The following is a 15,733-nucleotide window of genomic DNA, read 5'->3' as shown; positions in this document are numbered from 1 at the left end:
TCTCAGTATGAGTCAACCTGATGGAAATGAAGCCTGCACGCGCCCTGTAAAGTTACATTGCTCGACGCCACTTTAGTAAAGTTTGCCGATGATGGCTTTAGAGGAAAAAGGAAAAGACACAAAACAACACGCAGAGTTCAAGAAAAATCAGAAATGAACGACGGGGCGTTGCGGGAGCGAGCGGCTTAACAAGCGCGTGTCCGACGGACAGCACAGTTCGGAGCATGCGCGAAATCAAAAGGAGAAGCGGGGCGGAAAAGTGCACGAGCGCGAAGAGAGCAGAAGCAATCCCGAGTTAATGCACCTCGGCCAAGTCAGATGTAGCATTACATTTCACGGGACAACGAACGGAAAATAAATTAACGTAGCACCAGCTAGAAGTACGCGAGCCCCGTCATCCACAATAAACTCCCGGAGGTGCATGCGATTTGCTGTGCCACCGCCGCCTCCTCCTCCACGTAGCGCTCAATCCCCAACACTTAAAAGCGAATCACGTGGCATCAGGCACCTCCTCAAAGTTAAAGCCGCTCAGCATGTCACGATCTTCGTCACTGCTTGAATTCCCACCCGTACGCGATACCCACGTTCGACTTTGTCTCACCTTCCCCACCTTTGCTTGATCTTATGGTCCTGAAGAAATCGGAGTGCGAGGGTCTCATAAAAGCAAACTAGTGATGTGCTGCTTGATACTGAGATGTCGAGCTTTCGAAACGCCGCTCTGAGGATTGTTTGAAATGCGCCCGTCACGTGATTTTGAGGTACGCTAGCGTCATGACGTCATTGAGATTCGCGCAGTCAGCAGCCGATTGGTCAGCCCTTCATCTTCTGAACGACTTTGGCTCTGTCGCTACCCGATCTGCCCAAGAGTAAAAGCCTAACATGCCGTAAAGTGTTAGCGCATGCGTTGAACAGATTAGGCAGCACCTTAAAGGTCATGATGTAGCCTTTCAATACGCACGCGCACGCAGATTGGGAGATTGGGCCGGCAACGGGAACCAGGTAGTGACACACACCGCATGCGCTTAATGAAAAAAAAAACATTAAAAAAAAATCCATTTTACGGCACGGCCCGATCAGAACCGTGCATGCAGTACAACTTGACATTATGGTATATTCATTTTAGTTCCACATTAGTTGACCGTAATAAAAGTATTCATCCTGCAAAATAAACGAAGCAGCCTTTGTAGCGTAACGTTGTTGTCCAATGTTCGATCGCCGTAAGAAGAAGCTTAGGTGTGCACACCTGATAAGTCCCAATTACGAAGAAACACATGCTGTGTACTCTTTCTATTATTTGACAGGTACTGTATATATATATATATATATATATATATATATATATATATATATATATATATATATATATATATATATATATATATATTACAACAACAACAACAACATTTATTTATATAACACATTTTCACACAAAAAAATGTAGCTCAAAGTGCTTTACATAATGAAGAATAGAAAAATAAGAGACACAGTAAGAAAATAAAATAAGTCAACATTAATTAACATAGAATAAGAGTAAGGTCCAATGGCCAGGGGGGACAGAAAAAAACAAAAAAAAAAGTTTGCTGTTCCGCTCCGGCATCGTCAAAGCCTGTGACAATTCATAATGTGACATGTAGGCGGACATCTTTTAAAACCTGCTCTGTAGAACTAGACAACATCTGTCTTCCGCTTTTGCTAGATACTGGGGCAACAGTGTCTCTGTTAAATCTAAAGACTAAGAAGCCGTTTTCCCAAATCTCCAGCTATCTCCTCCAGTCACCACTCTCTGTGGCTATGCCAGCTCTAAGATTGGCATTGTGGGTTCAGTACGCTATGGTTTTAAGTTTTCTTCCTCAATTCACATTCCATGTCTCACGCCGTGGTGCCAACCTCTTAGGCCTGGATCTCTTTAACAGCCTTGGTTTTACCCTTGTTGACACTAGTGGATCTGTAATTCTAAATGTCTGCTCTCTTTGGCACAAGTGGCCATCACTTTTGATGGACTTGGCTGTCTCTCTGCCTTTATTAGACCCCACTGTGCCCCCTATCATTCAGCCATCACGCCGCATGCCACTGGCTTTCCATGACGGGGTATCTGCTGAACTGCAACGTCATCTAGAGGCTGGAATTATAGAACCCTGCCAACATCAGAGGAGCTAACTACACAATTTTGTGGGCCTCGTTTCTTTACAAAGATAGATCTCCATCAAGGATATCTACAGGTGCCACTCCACCCCAGCAGTCGAGACCTGTCTGTATTTGTCACTCACGTTGATGTTTTCCGATATACTAGAATGCCATTTGGACTCAGTTCAGGCCTGATGCTTTCAGAAGATAATGCCAACCATCTTGGCATCATTTATCTTGATGATATAGTTGTGCAAGGTCCCACAACATCTACCCATGATGAGTATCCTTAAAGAGTGTCTTCAGCACTGGCCAGGCGTAATCTCATTCTTAATGGTGATAAATGTGTGTTTTCTGCACCTTCAATTGAATTTGTGGGTTTCCGACTGTCTGCAGACGGTTTAGCCCCACTCCAGTCTAACACGGAGGCAATTCAGAGAATTCCAGATAGATAGATACTTTTATAACTTTTTATTAATCCCAATGGGAAATTCACATAATCCAGCAGCAGCATACTGGTACAAAAAACAATGTTCAATTAAAGAGTAATAAAAATGCAGGTAAAAACAGACAATAACTTTGTATAATGTTAACGTTTACTCCCCAGGGTGGAATTGAAAAGTCGCATGGTGTGGGGTCTCCCCAGTCTGTCATTGGAGCAGGACGGTGACAGCAGTCTGTCGCTGAAGCTGCTCCTCTGTCTGGAGATGATCCTGTTCAATGGATGCAGTGGATTCTCCATGATTGACAGGAGCCTGCTCAGCGCCCGTCGCTCTGCCACAGATGTCAAACTGTCCAGCTCCATGCCTACAATAGAGCCTGCCTTCCTCACCAGTTTGTACAGGCGTGAGGCGTCCCTCTTCTTTATGCTTCCTCCCCAGCACATCACCGTGTAGAAGAGGGCACTAACCACAACTGTCTGGTAGAACATCTGCAGCATCTTATTACAGATGTTGAAGGACACCAGCCTTCTAATGAAGTATAGTCGGCTCTGTCCTCTCTTACACAGAGCATCAGTATTGGCAGTCCAATCCAATTTATCATCCAGCTGCACTCCCAGGTATTTATAGGTCTCTACCCTCTGCACAGTCACCTCTGATGATCACAGGGTCCATGAGGGGCCTGGTCCTCCTAAAATCCACCATCAACTCCTTGGTTTTGCTGGTGTTCAGGTGTAAGTGGTTTGAGTCACACCATTTAACAAAGTCTTTGATTAGCTTCCTATACTCCTCCTCCTGCCCACTCCTGATGCAGCCCACGAAAGCAGTGTCGTAAACGAACTTTTGCATGAAGCAGGACTCCGAGTTGTATTGGAAGTCCGATGTATGTTGGCTGAACAGGACCATAGAAAGTTCAGTCCCCTGCAGCGCTGCTGTGTTGCTGACCACCATGTCAGACCTGCAGTTCCCAAGGTGCACATATTGAGGTCTGTCTGTAAGATAGTCCACGATCCATGCCACCAGGTGTGAGTCTACTCCCATCTCTGTCCACTTGTCCCTAAGGAGCAGAGGTTGGATGGTGTTGAAGGTGCTAGAGAAGTCCAGAAACATAATTCTTACAGCACCACTGTCACTGTCCAAGTTGTAGAGGGATCAGTGTAGCATATAGATGATGGCATCTTCCGCTCCCACCTTCTCCTGGTATGCAAACTGCAGAGGGTCGAGAGCGTGACGGACCTGTGGCCTCAGGTGGTGAAGCAGCAGCTGCTCCGTGGTCTTCATCACATGTGACATCAGAGCGACAGGCCGCAAGTCATTCAACTCACTAGGACTTGATACCTTTGGGACTGGTGTGATAAAAGATGTTTTCCAAAGCTTAGGGACTCTCCCCTGTTCCAGGCTCAGGTTGAAGATGCGCTGTAGAGGACTCTCCAGCTCCAGCGCACAGACCTTCAGCTGTCATGGCAATACTCCATCTGGACTCGCTGCTTTGCTGGCACGAAGTCTCCTCAGCTCTCTGCTCACCGGCGCTGCTGTAATTGTGGGAGGGGATGTCTCTCCAATGCTGGTATCAGCAGAAGGATGGTTGGAGGATGCAGTACTCTGAGGTCAGAGCTCACTTTTGAAAATAGATGCACCAGCCTGCACAGAGGCGTTTCAGTTACTGAAGGCTCACCGCCTCTGCTGGCACACTTTAACCTCAATAGTCCCACCTTAGTCACTTGTGATGCATCTGGAGCTGCTCGGGGCTGTACTGTCTCCGATTCAGGAGTGGACTGAGAAACCCATAACATTTGTCTCTAGAGCTCTTAGCCCAGGTGAACAGAAATACTCAGCCAGTGAAAGAGAGGCACTGCCATGTATCTGGGTAATGGTGGCACATGTATCTGTATGACCGTGCATTTACACTCAGAACTGACCACCAAGCTCTCACTGTATGGCTTTCTATATGCGGTTCTGGCCACAGGCCACTAAGACTGCACCGCTGGTCAGAGCGTTTCCAGCAGTACAATTTTAAACTCCAGTATACTCCTGGGTGCCACAATGTGGTGTCTGACCTACCATCTCGGTTCTCAGCTCCTTCAACCATGACTCCCTGCCCTGATTCTGCTGAGCCTGAACTTGTTCAGCTTCTTTACACACATTTAGGGGCCACGGTGTCACTCCAGGATCTGCAGCAGGTCTCAGAGCAAGACCCTGTGCTCACTCAGCTTCATACTCAGCTTATCAGGCAGGGGTGGCCTACTCGAGTACCAGCTGAGGTGACACCATTCCATCATGTCAAGAATGAACTCACCTGCTGGAATGAAAGCTGTGTTGCTCGTGGTCTCTGCACAGTAGTTCCAAGGCCTTTCCAAGCACGTGTCCTGGCTATGGCACATGAGGGCCATTTGGGTATTGGGTCCGTGTTAAGCAACAATGTCGCAACCTTGTGTGGTTGCCAGGGATTGATGCTGACATTGAAGCTCTGGTCAAGGAATGCAGTAAAATGGGTCCTCCACCCACAACCCCACTGCAGCCAGTTCAGAGTCCTATTAAGAATTGGAAACACATACAGTACAGCTAGACATCTGTGGTGAGTTACATGGCGTTCCACATCATCAGCCTTTTCTTATTGTGGCCTACGACCTTCATTTTAAGTGGCCTGAAATAGCCTCAGTTGGATCAGTTACAACCAGAGCTCTGATCGAGTTTTTGGAGTCCATTTTTGCTCTCTGGGGGTTGCCAGTGGCTGTTTCTCTAGACACTTCTTCACTACAGAGCTACACAACACTCAACTACAGGCAGTTCACCTACAGCTATGGGTCTTGAACTTCAGCTTCCACTGGATCGTCTGAGTGGCCAACCAGCTTTCCCCACTGCAGTGCATGCACACAACAGTGTGTCCAAGAGCCAGAATAAAATGAAGCAACACTTTGATAGGTCACACTGGGTGAAAACGCCAGACATAACTGTATCAGATTGGGTCAGGGTCTGGAGGCCACAGTGAGAACATAAGCTGAAATCTTTTTGGTCTTCTCCTTTAAAAGTAATAAGCCAAGTAGGACCTGCCACATTTGGTCTGGCTGATGGTTCCCGATGGCATGCAAGCCGACTCTGCAGGGTACCTGCACCCCCAGTGCTGAGCTGTGACTCTTCAGGTTTCACAGCCGATTGGCTCGATTCATCTGCAGGATCATCGGTCCCTAAACAGACTGAGGACCCTGAGGTGTTGCAACCTGCAACTGAAACCATCTCCAGACCTGAACGCGTCAGAACTCAGCCAGCCAGGTTCAAAGATTTACTTACTGATTTTCACAGTTAAGCAGACTTTAGAATGACATTTGGGTTTTGGAAGAAGCACACAAAAGAGAAAAAAAAGACTTCTGTAAAAGTTCAATGACTTCTGAAAGTTCAAACCTTATGTTATGTTTTTCTAGGAGTCGCTGTATTTGGTGCGGAGGGGGAAATATTATGTTTGCAATATGTACATTTCAGGACAGTGTGGTCTCGTTTGGTATAAAGTGTTTAGGGTTAGAGGGTGAGTTTCTGGTGGGATTAGGGGTTCAGAAATAAACGTCTTTCCGAGACAAACTGCACCTCTATGCTCTCGTATTGTATGCGACAGAAATCATCTGCACTTGTAAATGTGTTTAAAACCAAAGGTAATAAAACTATTAAAGTAACCTAACTAAGTATAAAGAGACAACATCTAGATAAGATCATCAGTCGGGATTCAATGAAGAACTGGCTGTTATACCAAATCTCTTTAGATAACATCTGCTTTGATATATTTATTACACACACACACACACACACACACACACACACACACACACACATATATATATATATATATATATATACAGACACACAGAGATGGAGTGTCAGCAGTGACATGTCACTCATCACTCAGACAAGCAAGCCAGAATTTCACTGTACATGACAAACAATACCATAATATGTAATAAAGTCTCACTACTGCTGTGTGGTCTTTAAGAATACTGTACTTGGGAGAAACACAAATCACCACACATATTCAAATCTGCAAACATTTTATTAGAAACAATCTTTTATATATTTTTTTCGGTTAAATAAAGAAAACATTAAAGTGTTTCAGGAGAGCAGACACTTCCTTCTTTGACTGCAGTCTTAAATCTTTCTTCAAGCAACTTTATATCTTCCTCTATCTGAAAGTAATATTGTGTTAAATGGTAGCCAATGAAAACATGAATGTTGGTGTCTTTACCACAGAAGCAGATTCACCATCAGATATTCCGTCTTCATCTTCTGTGACTTTGTTTGGCTGATTTCTTTTTCCTAAGGAGAAAATCGTCTACAATTATTTCCCTATTAAAGTAATTTTGCAAAGAGTGAATTACAACAAATGTGATTGAAACACACACACACACAAACAAATGGATAAATAAATAAATAAATAAATAAATAAATAAATAAATAAAGCTATACGAGTTTTCAATTACTATATGAGGTTTCAGTCACTAAACAAAGTCTTTGCTGTTGGTATCACAGTTACAATTCTTACAAATGTTTTGTTTAAAATGAAATTAAAATAAAAAGTCTAACCAGTTTTTATTACTGTTGTTCTTGATTTGACTCTCTTCACCTCTTCTCTTATTCACAGTAACATATATTGATCTCTTACTATCGTCATAAAGAGATGTCCTTAGATATGTAACAATACATCAGATAATCCCCCATAACATCCATACACTGCTTGTCAAGATTGTTTGAATTATGGGAGACCCTTAAGTTGGTGCAAAGTAGTCCTTGACCCTCGAGGGTCTTCATAACCCCTCATATTTGACCAACACACAGATTGCTCTCCTCAGAGTAACAGAATTCAGTCGCCCAACATGTCCCTTTAAATCCGTTTGATCTTATAAGTCCCATCCTGTCACTCAGCCTTCAAAATGAACTCCCACTGTAATGTCAGCCATCAAACATCCAAACTAACAACTCTCTCTCCATGACACTGTAACAGAGTGTGCGGTAATCCCACCTCACACTGAGAGCCCCCCAAGTCCTGCCTGCTCAGCAGGGTCTCCTTTTCATGCTGATCTGCAGCTCGGAGTTTGCACTGCTGGCTTCTCGAGAGTTGATGGCTCAATGACAGAGTCCCCTGACTGTCGGTACTCGATGTTCCTGTAAAAAGACAATCAAACCGCGAGGGAGAATCCTTAAGGAGTCGTTCCATTTTCTTATTCAGTGATCAGCTCTTTAGCCTGCTTGAGGTGGTCCTGAGTGGTCCAGGAGATGTTATGTGACATGAAACCACAGCCCACCGGCGTAGAGAAACATAATATGTGAGAGCTGCAGGATCACATTGGCATAGTGAGAAATGCTGGCAGAGAGGCTTTACAGTTTGAAACACAAAGGAAAGTTCGGACTAAAAACAACAACCACATCTTTATGAACAGAAGGCCCAGTGAAGAAATATTCACAGATGTACTCCTGAATATCAAAGAGTGAACAGGTTTAATAAACTGTACTCATGTTCACAGAGTTGTGAAGATTTAACTCAGGCAACACCTCAGCCACTATAATCTGATTTATTATGAGAATAAGACAAACTAAATACGTGTGTAAGTGAAATGATATCAAATATCTACAGTAACAGATAAGCCAAGTGGGGTCTGAAAGGAGTGAAATGGTTGGAAGCCAATAAACCTTCACTTCTAATCACGAGTCTACAGTCCAGAGCTGCAGGTCACAAGTTAAGTCGAAATATCAAACCTTCATATCCACTCAAGTTCAGGTTTACACGACTGATCTTAAAAACACAATACATCGTGTAAGAATACAAGGCTTCACCCTTTAATTAATGTGAATAAAATATCTTTAAGGTCACCAACAATGTAATTATGTGCCGTTATCCAAAAAAACAAAACAGTCACTTCAGATATTTAAATAAACTTTTAGTAACATAATTTTAAACTAACTCATGTTCAGTAAAGCGTTGTCCAATATGTTAAATGATAAATTCTCGACTTTCACAGTAAATGTAATTTAGTTTCTTTGTCACAATAATTCAAATCTCCCTGTTCAGCAGCTCTGATCATTAAAGTCAGGCTCTCAGCATTAAGGCACTGCGATGGTTTGTTAGTGGAATTCACCTGCAGAAATAATGAAACACTCGTGAAAATGTCTGTCTGTCTGTCTGGTAAAATGAATTCCTGGTTTCTTCAAATCTCAGAGGTTCTCACCAAGTTTCAATTGTGTCTCGGCCTCCTAGTAATACGAGTTATATTTAAAAATCATTCACAAGAGCAGCAGACAAACTCCCTCCGCTGTGCTACTGCATGTCCAGCACGACGGGCTCACCGTGTCCTTCTTTATGGTGTGTGTGTCACCAAGGAAGAGCTCATCCTCCAGAGCCACCAGCCATGTCTTCATTTAGATAAATGGCTCTTAAAGCAAAGAAAGATGAGGTGAGTCATTTACTACAAAAAAGGAGAGAAAAAGAAACGCGCTCTTTGTTTATCTGGTAACCTCAATCAGGTACATTTTCTGTACATCCCAGTACAACCACAATGACCATTGAGCTACCAGTAAGACTTCCATTTGTATGTGAGCTCAGTACTCAGACGAGGAAGAAAGAAGAGGATTTGGTTTTCTAGTTTTTCTTGGTTCAGAAGTTAAACTCTGTATTCTGTAACAAAGTTACCCATCAGAATTAATGAGCAGGGTCTGGCTGCAGACCGCGCACGCTCAGCCACAACAGGATGTTCAACCGGGGAGTCGTTTCCTGATTGCTAAGTTGGTACGTTTACTAGTTATAGTTATACCATTTATGAACGATATGGAATATTCTTAATCATGTTAACATGTGCATATTCACGTTGTTTGGTTGGCCTGTGTTGGTTTATTAAATGTTTACCATTTTAACAGATCAACTAAATGCTTGCCTGTTATTATAATTGCTAGCATCATGGCCGTGGTAGCGTAGCGAGAGCGCTGATGTTTAGAGCGTGCTAGTTTAGTGTTCCCGCTGTTATCCCAAGGAAAAAACAATTATGCAACCATCATAACTTGCTAACATTATTTAAATTTAATGTATACAGTATTTACGTGTAAATAAAGAGTACAATGAAAATAAAACAAATAGGACAATTTTGTGTCGTTAATTATCTTATATATCAGAACTGTAATACGTACTATACTTTACATGTCATGAGGTACCAAACTGTGATTAATAAATGGTGGAGGGAAAAGGACATTGGACACATCAGTAATCAAATGTTTATATATTTATTTATACATAAGAACCCCCCCTTTAAAAAAGAGGAGGCAGCAGTACATAGTGAACTTCCTGCAATTCACCATTTCATCTAAAAATCTGTGCATGTCTTGCACATGGCTAAACCCAAAACAAAATGGAGCCAGAACATCATCTCTGTTAACTAGTGAATCTTCCTCTGCATTCATTGCTTCGTACTCCTGCAGAGCCTTCCCAGCATCTTCCTCTTTCATAGTCAGTATCTGGGGCAACTGGACCAGACCAATGAATTGGTGTGGGCTGTCACAGCACCACTGACTGGCTGTTTTTGTGTGTGCAAGGACAGACACCTTAGACAGGAATAAAAAATTGGTGTATTTATGTAAATGTGTTTTATGCAATTATTATTGATATATAAAAAACTGATAAAAAAAAATGTACTTGTACTTCTGGCGATATTGATGCATCCTCACATTCATCCTGTGCCTGCAAAACATAACAGTTAGTTACAGTTATCTGGCTATGTGGTGGTTTCAGGACAGTACTACCTCTCTGGGAAAAAAATAACTGGACCACCTTGGATTACGTGCAGACATCCCACATTTCCTGTAGTTCCAAAAGTCTACTGCATTCTGATATAAGCGTCATGACTCCCTCAAGCACAGAATATCGCAAATAGATGGTTTTTGTGGGCAAGAGTCTGTATGAGACTGAGGGGGCATTCTGATTGGTCTCTCTTTGTGCTAAGTAAGCCTACATGATTTTTCTGCACATGGGGAAAACACACCTTAGGGTCCAATTTAGATTCATATAATACAATACAATACAATACAGTTTATTTTTGTATAGCCCAAAATCACACAGGAAGTGCCGCAATGGGCTTTAACAGGCCCTGCCTTTTGACAGCCCCCCAGCCTTGACTCTCTGAGAAGACAAGGAAAAACTCCCAATAAAACCTTGTAGGGAAAATGGAAGAAACCTCGGGAAAGGCAGTTCAAAGAGAGACCCCTTTCCAGGTAGGTTGGGCGTGCAGTAGGTGTCAAAAGTAGGGGTCAATACAATACAATACACAGAACAGAACAAATCCTTATTACAGCATAATTATAAAAATTTTAGAAGTACGGTTTAACAGTAGATGATATGACATAATTAGGTTTGGATATTTTTAGAGTCCTGGAGACCTCATCCATCTAGCTGCCTCCCCATTTGGCCATGCCACGGCTGAAACGTTGCTCCGATGAAAGGACCCCTCTTTCCCATGATTCCTGTGATCCTCCATCAGGGATGACTTTACCATAGGCAGGCAAACAACTTGGCAGGTGGGCGTGGCACCAATTGCCACATTTGGGTACCGAGAAAAGAAACAGAATAGGTGAGGGTTAGTATTCAAATATAATTATCATGTTACTTATGTTATAGTGCTAATGACTAACAACAGAGATGCAGTATGTACAGTTAATCAGCAGCTCTAGTCAGGATATGCTAAACTGAAGTAGTGAGTCTTCAGCCGGATTTAAAGGCTGAGACTGAAGGGGCATCTCTTATGGAAGCAGGAAGACCATTCCACAGTTTAGGGGCCCTGTAACTAAAAGCTCGACCTCCCACTGTTATTTTATTAATCCTTGGAATCCTAAGCAGACCGGCATCTTGAGATCTTAATGTGCTCAGGTTTGTAAGTCATGATAAGTTCAGACAAGTAAGCGGACCTTGGCCATTTAATGCTTTATATGTTAAAAGGAGGATTTTGAAATCTGCCCTAAACTTAACTGGGAGCCAGTGTAAAGATTTAAGAACTGGGGTTATGTGTTCATATTTTCTTGTTCTTGTAATAATTCTTGCAGCGCATTTTGGATTAACTGGAGTCTGTATAGAGAACAGTTTGACCAGCCAGTGAACACCGCATTGCAGTAGTCAATCCTACTAGAGATAAATGCATGAATTAATTTCTCACAATCCTGTTTATTTAGAAAGCGCCTTAATTTCCTAACATTTTTAAGATGGAAAAACATGTTTTGGACGACTTTGTAATATGCGCTTTAAATGACATGCTAGAGTCAAAGATAACTCCTAGATTGCGGGCTGATTCAGTAAAATTAATTGGGATTCCAACTGAGTTAAATGACGACAAAATATTGCTGTGATCAGCGTCATTCCCTCCAACAATTAACATCTCTGTTTTATCTGTATTTAAAGACAAGTAGTTCTCATTCATCCATTCCTTTAATTCACTAACACAACTAATTAAAGACAACATCGGAGAAACTTCATTTGATTTAAATGAAAGGTATAACTGGGTGTCATCTGCATACAGTGAAAATTAACATTATGTTTCCTAATGAGAGATCCCAGTGGAAGCATGTAAAGTGAAAACAGTAAAGGTCCCAGTACTGAGCCCTGCGGACACCATATTGAACTTCTGTGTATAATGATGGAGTACTGTCTGCACATTTCTGTACATACTGGAATCGATTTGATAAATAAGAACTGAACCAAGCGAGCACGGGGCCTGTAAGCCCAACATCGTTTTCTAGCCTGTGCAGTAAAATAGAATGGTCAATGGTGTCAAATGCTGCACTTAAGTCCAACAACATAATTACAGTGGAGTTTCCTTCATCAGAGGATATCAGAATGTCATTTACAACCCGTGTTAGTGCCGTTTCTGTACTATGACCAGTCGAAAGCCAGACTGGAATTTCTCAAATAAATTGTAATGCGTAAGGTGTGACTGAAGCTGACTGGCGACTACTTTCTCTAGTATTTTAGAGAGAAATGGTAAATTTGAAATAGGCCTATAGTTATTTAGTATGTGTGGGTCTAGGTCTGACTTTTTAAGTAAAGGTTTAATGACTGACACTTTTAGTGCATCAGGTACGGTGCCATGCAGTAATGAACTATTGATAACGGTTAGAATAGGTGCTGCAAGAACATCCATTGCACTTTTACTAGTTTTGTTGGCACTGGATCTAGGGAACAAGTAGTGGGCTTCATTTTAGTAATTAAAGTTAAGACTTCCTGGTGAGTTACAGGATTAAAATTATTAAAGTGCTGAATGCAATGTGCGGCAGGGTCTGCTAAGCTAGTATTTGGTTTGTACTGTGATGCTGAGATCTGGGATCTTATATTTTTAATTTTCTCATTGAAGAAGTTCATAAAGTCTGTACTGCTAATATCTGTTGGTATTTTGCACTGTTGATCTGAATTCCCATTTGTTAATTTAGCCACTGCTCTAAAAAGTACCCTAGGATTTTTATTATTGCTATCTATTAATGTAGAATAGTATTCTGAGCGAGCTTTAAAGAGGGCTTTTTTATATTTATTTACACTCTCTGTCCATGCAATTTGAAAGACATGTAGCTTTGTTGTTCTCCATCTGCGCTCCAGTTTTCGACACTCTAATTTAAGAGCTCGAGTGTTTTCATTAAACCATAATCTGTGGCTACATCTCATAACTTTTATTTATGCTACCGTCCATTATGATCTTTTTATCACAAAGGAGTTTTCAATTTTCTAGTGTGCAATACAAGTACCATAGTGGTTATCTCCCTGAATTGAGTTTTACTGGGTTGGATAACTGCCAGCTTTCAAAAAGATATGAATTAGGCAGATAAGTTGACATGCTATGTTACACATACCACCAATGTCTTATTAATACTGTTTTTGCTTTCTGTGAGATTTATAGCAGAGCACTAATGTTTAATCAGTTGGGAGAGTTTCTGAAGAGCTTTTCTGAAGTTTACTGTTGGAGTGAAATGTATTCTATAAATTAAAAATGTTTACCTGCACTGTCTCTTCATGCTTTCTTTTGCATAGGCGGAATACAGGCTGTCGTTCACCACTCAAGAAAGCCTTGGACTCCTCTGTCCAGTGGGAAAAAAGTTTGCCATGGCTGAAAAATGATAAATTAAATGCATAAAATTCAAATGCAACTACTATAAGACACATGCAATTAAAGATACTTACTTTTAAAGAAACTGTATAATTTAAGTGTACTTATAAAATTTTAAAGCTGATTTGGCTATTAGTTAAAGAACTGCTCCTTGATTACAACAGTTTAAAAAAGAGGTTTTTGCTCTCAGCTTAAGAAGTACAAATTTTAAATCTCCCATATAACTATGAAGTATAAGCCATGAATGTATTTTCTACTGTGGACAAATTACACTTCAAAGTTGAAAGAATAAGGAACAAATGGCAAGATAAAATAATTGCTTCACAGCAATCACATTTAAATACTTGTCCAGTTCAGAGTTCTCCCTCAATAGCAAACACCACCACTTCCAAAGGGCAGACATATCCAGCTGAACACAAAATAAGTACATTAATGGCATCGTGGATTTTCATTATTCATTTGTTATTTCTGAAAATTGAATTAAAACAAATAAAATTCTGACTATTGTGTAATCAAAGGGGGCATCAAGTGCTACGTAAAGGGCCAACTGTAAAAAAAAGAAGAATAAAAAATAATAATTAGTATGAAGGCAGGAAAAAAGCAAAAACGAGAAAATAACTAACATACATCTCACTATCAGCATGAAGATTCCACAGTCATTTCCATACGTTTGTTGGGGAAACCTCTTTTAGGGACAAAAAGAAACCATTTGTGAGTGTCAATTGTTTTGTATCAACTTTTTAACCTTTGTACCCCACCACTTTGTTTTCATGTATTTCTATTGACCTAATGCATTACATACATACTGTATATATATATATATATATATATATATATATATATATATATATATATATATATATATATATATATATATATATATATATATATATAAACTGCTCAAAAAAATTAAAGGAACACTTTGAAAACACATCAGATCTCAATGGGATATCTATACTGATATAGACTGGGTAATGTGTTAGGAACGAAAGGATGCCACATTGTTTGATGGAAATGAAAATGATTAACCTACAGAGCCCTGAATTCAAAGACGCCCCAAAAATCAGAGTGAAAAAATTATGTGGCAGGCTAGTCCATTTTGCCCAAATTGAATTGCAGCAACTCCAAATTGTACGCAGCACTTTGTATGGCCCCTGTGTTCTTGTATACATGCCTGACAACATCGGTGCATGCTTCTAATGATATGACAGATGGTGTTGTGGGGGATCTCCTCCCAGATCTGGACCAGGGCATCACTGAGCTCCTGGACAGTCTGAGGTGCAACCTGGTGGCATTGGATGGACCAAAACATAATGTCCCAGAGGTGTTCTATTGGATTTAGGTCAGGAAAGTGTGGTGGCCAGTCAATGGTATCGATTCCTTCATCCTCCAGGAACTGTCTGCATACTCTCACCACATGAGGCCAGGAATTGTCGTGCACCAGGAGCCACTGTACCAGCATAGGGTCTGACAATGGGTCCAAGTATTTCATCCTGATACCTAATGGCAGCCAAGGTGCCTTTGTCAAGCCTGTAGCGGTCTGTGTGACCCTCCATGGATATGCCTCCCCAGACAATCATTAACCCACCACCAAACTGCTTATGCTGAATGATGTTACAGGCAGCATAATGTTCTCCATGGCTTCTCCAGAACATTTCACTTCTGTCACGTGCTCAGGGTGAACCTGCTCTCATCTGTAAAAAGCACAGGGCACCAGTGGTACATCTGCCAATTCTGGTATTCTATGGCGAATGCCAATCGAGCTGCATGCTGCTGGGCAGTGAGCTCAGGGCCCATTAGAGGACATGGGGCCCTTGGGTCACCCTCATGAAGTCTTTCTGGTTGTTTGGTCAGAGACATTCACACCAGTGGCCTGCTGGAGGTCATTTTGTAGGGCTCTGGCAGTGCTCATCCTGTTCCTCCTTGCCCAAAGGAGCAGATACTGGTCCTGCTGATGGGTTATTGACCTTCTATGGCCCTCTCCAGCTCTCCTAGAGTAACTGCTTGTCTCCTAGAATCTCCTCCATGCCCTTGAGACTGTGCAGGGAGACACAGCAAACCTTC

The 15,733-nt window shown here is 41.6% G+C and overlaps 1 protein-coding gene across 3 annotated transcripts in view; it reads right to left on the bottom strand.

Annotated features, from left to right (window-relative positions):
* Positions 1-15,733, bottom strand: part of LOC120528357 (zinc finger protein 184-like) — a 700,371-nt gene that overhangs the window by 212,988 nt on the left and 471,650 nt on the right. The window contains exon 1 of one of the 3 annotated variants that reach the window (XM_039752503.1): positions 611-734. The exons of the other annotated variants lie outside the window; for them this stretch is intronic. The gene's annotated coding sequence lies outside the window, so the exon portion shown is untranslated. Of the gene's footprint in view, positions 1-610; positions 735-15,733 lie in introns of those variants that run through there. 3 annotated transcript variants of the gene reach the window in all.

This window comes from Polypterus senegalus, chromosome 4, assembly GCF_016835505.1.
Source record: "Polypterus senegalus isolate Bchr_013 chromosome 4, ASM1683550v1, whole genome shotgun sequence".
Classification (NCBI taxonomy): domain Eukaryota; kingdom Metazoa; phylum Chordata; class Cladistia; order Polypteriformes; family Polypteridae; genus Polypterus; species Polypterus senegalus.
The sequence above is the reverse complement of the archived record's forward strand: the minus strand, read 5'-3'. Positions and strand labels throughout refer to the sequence as shown.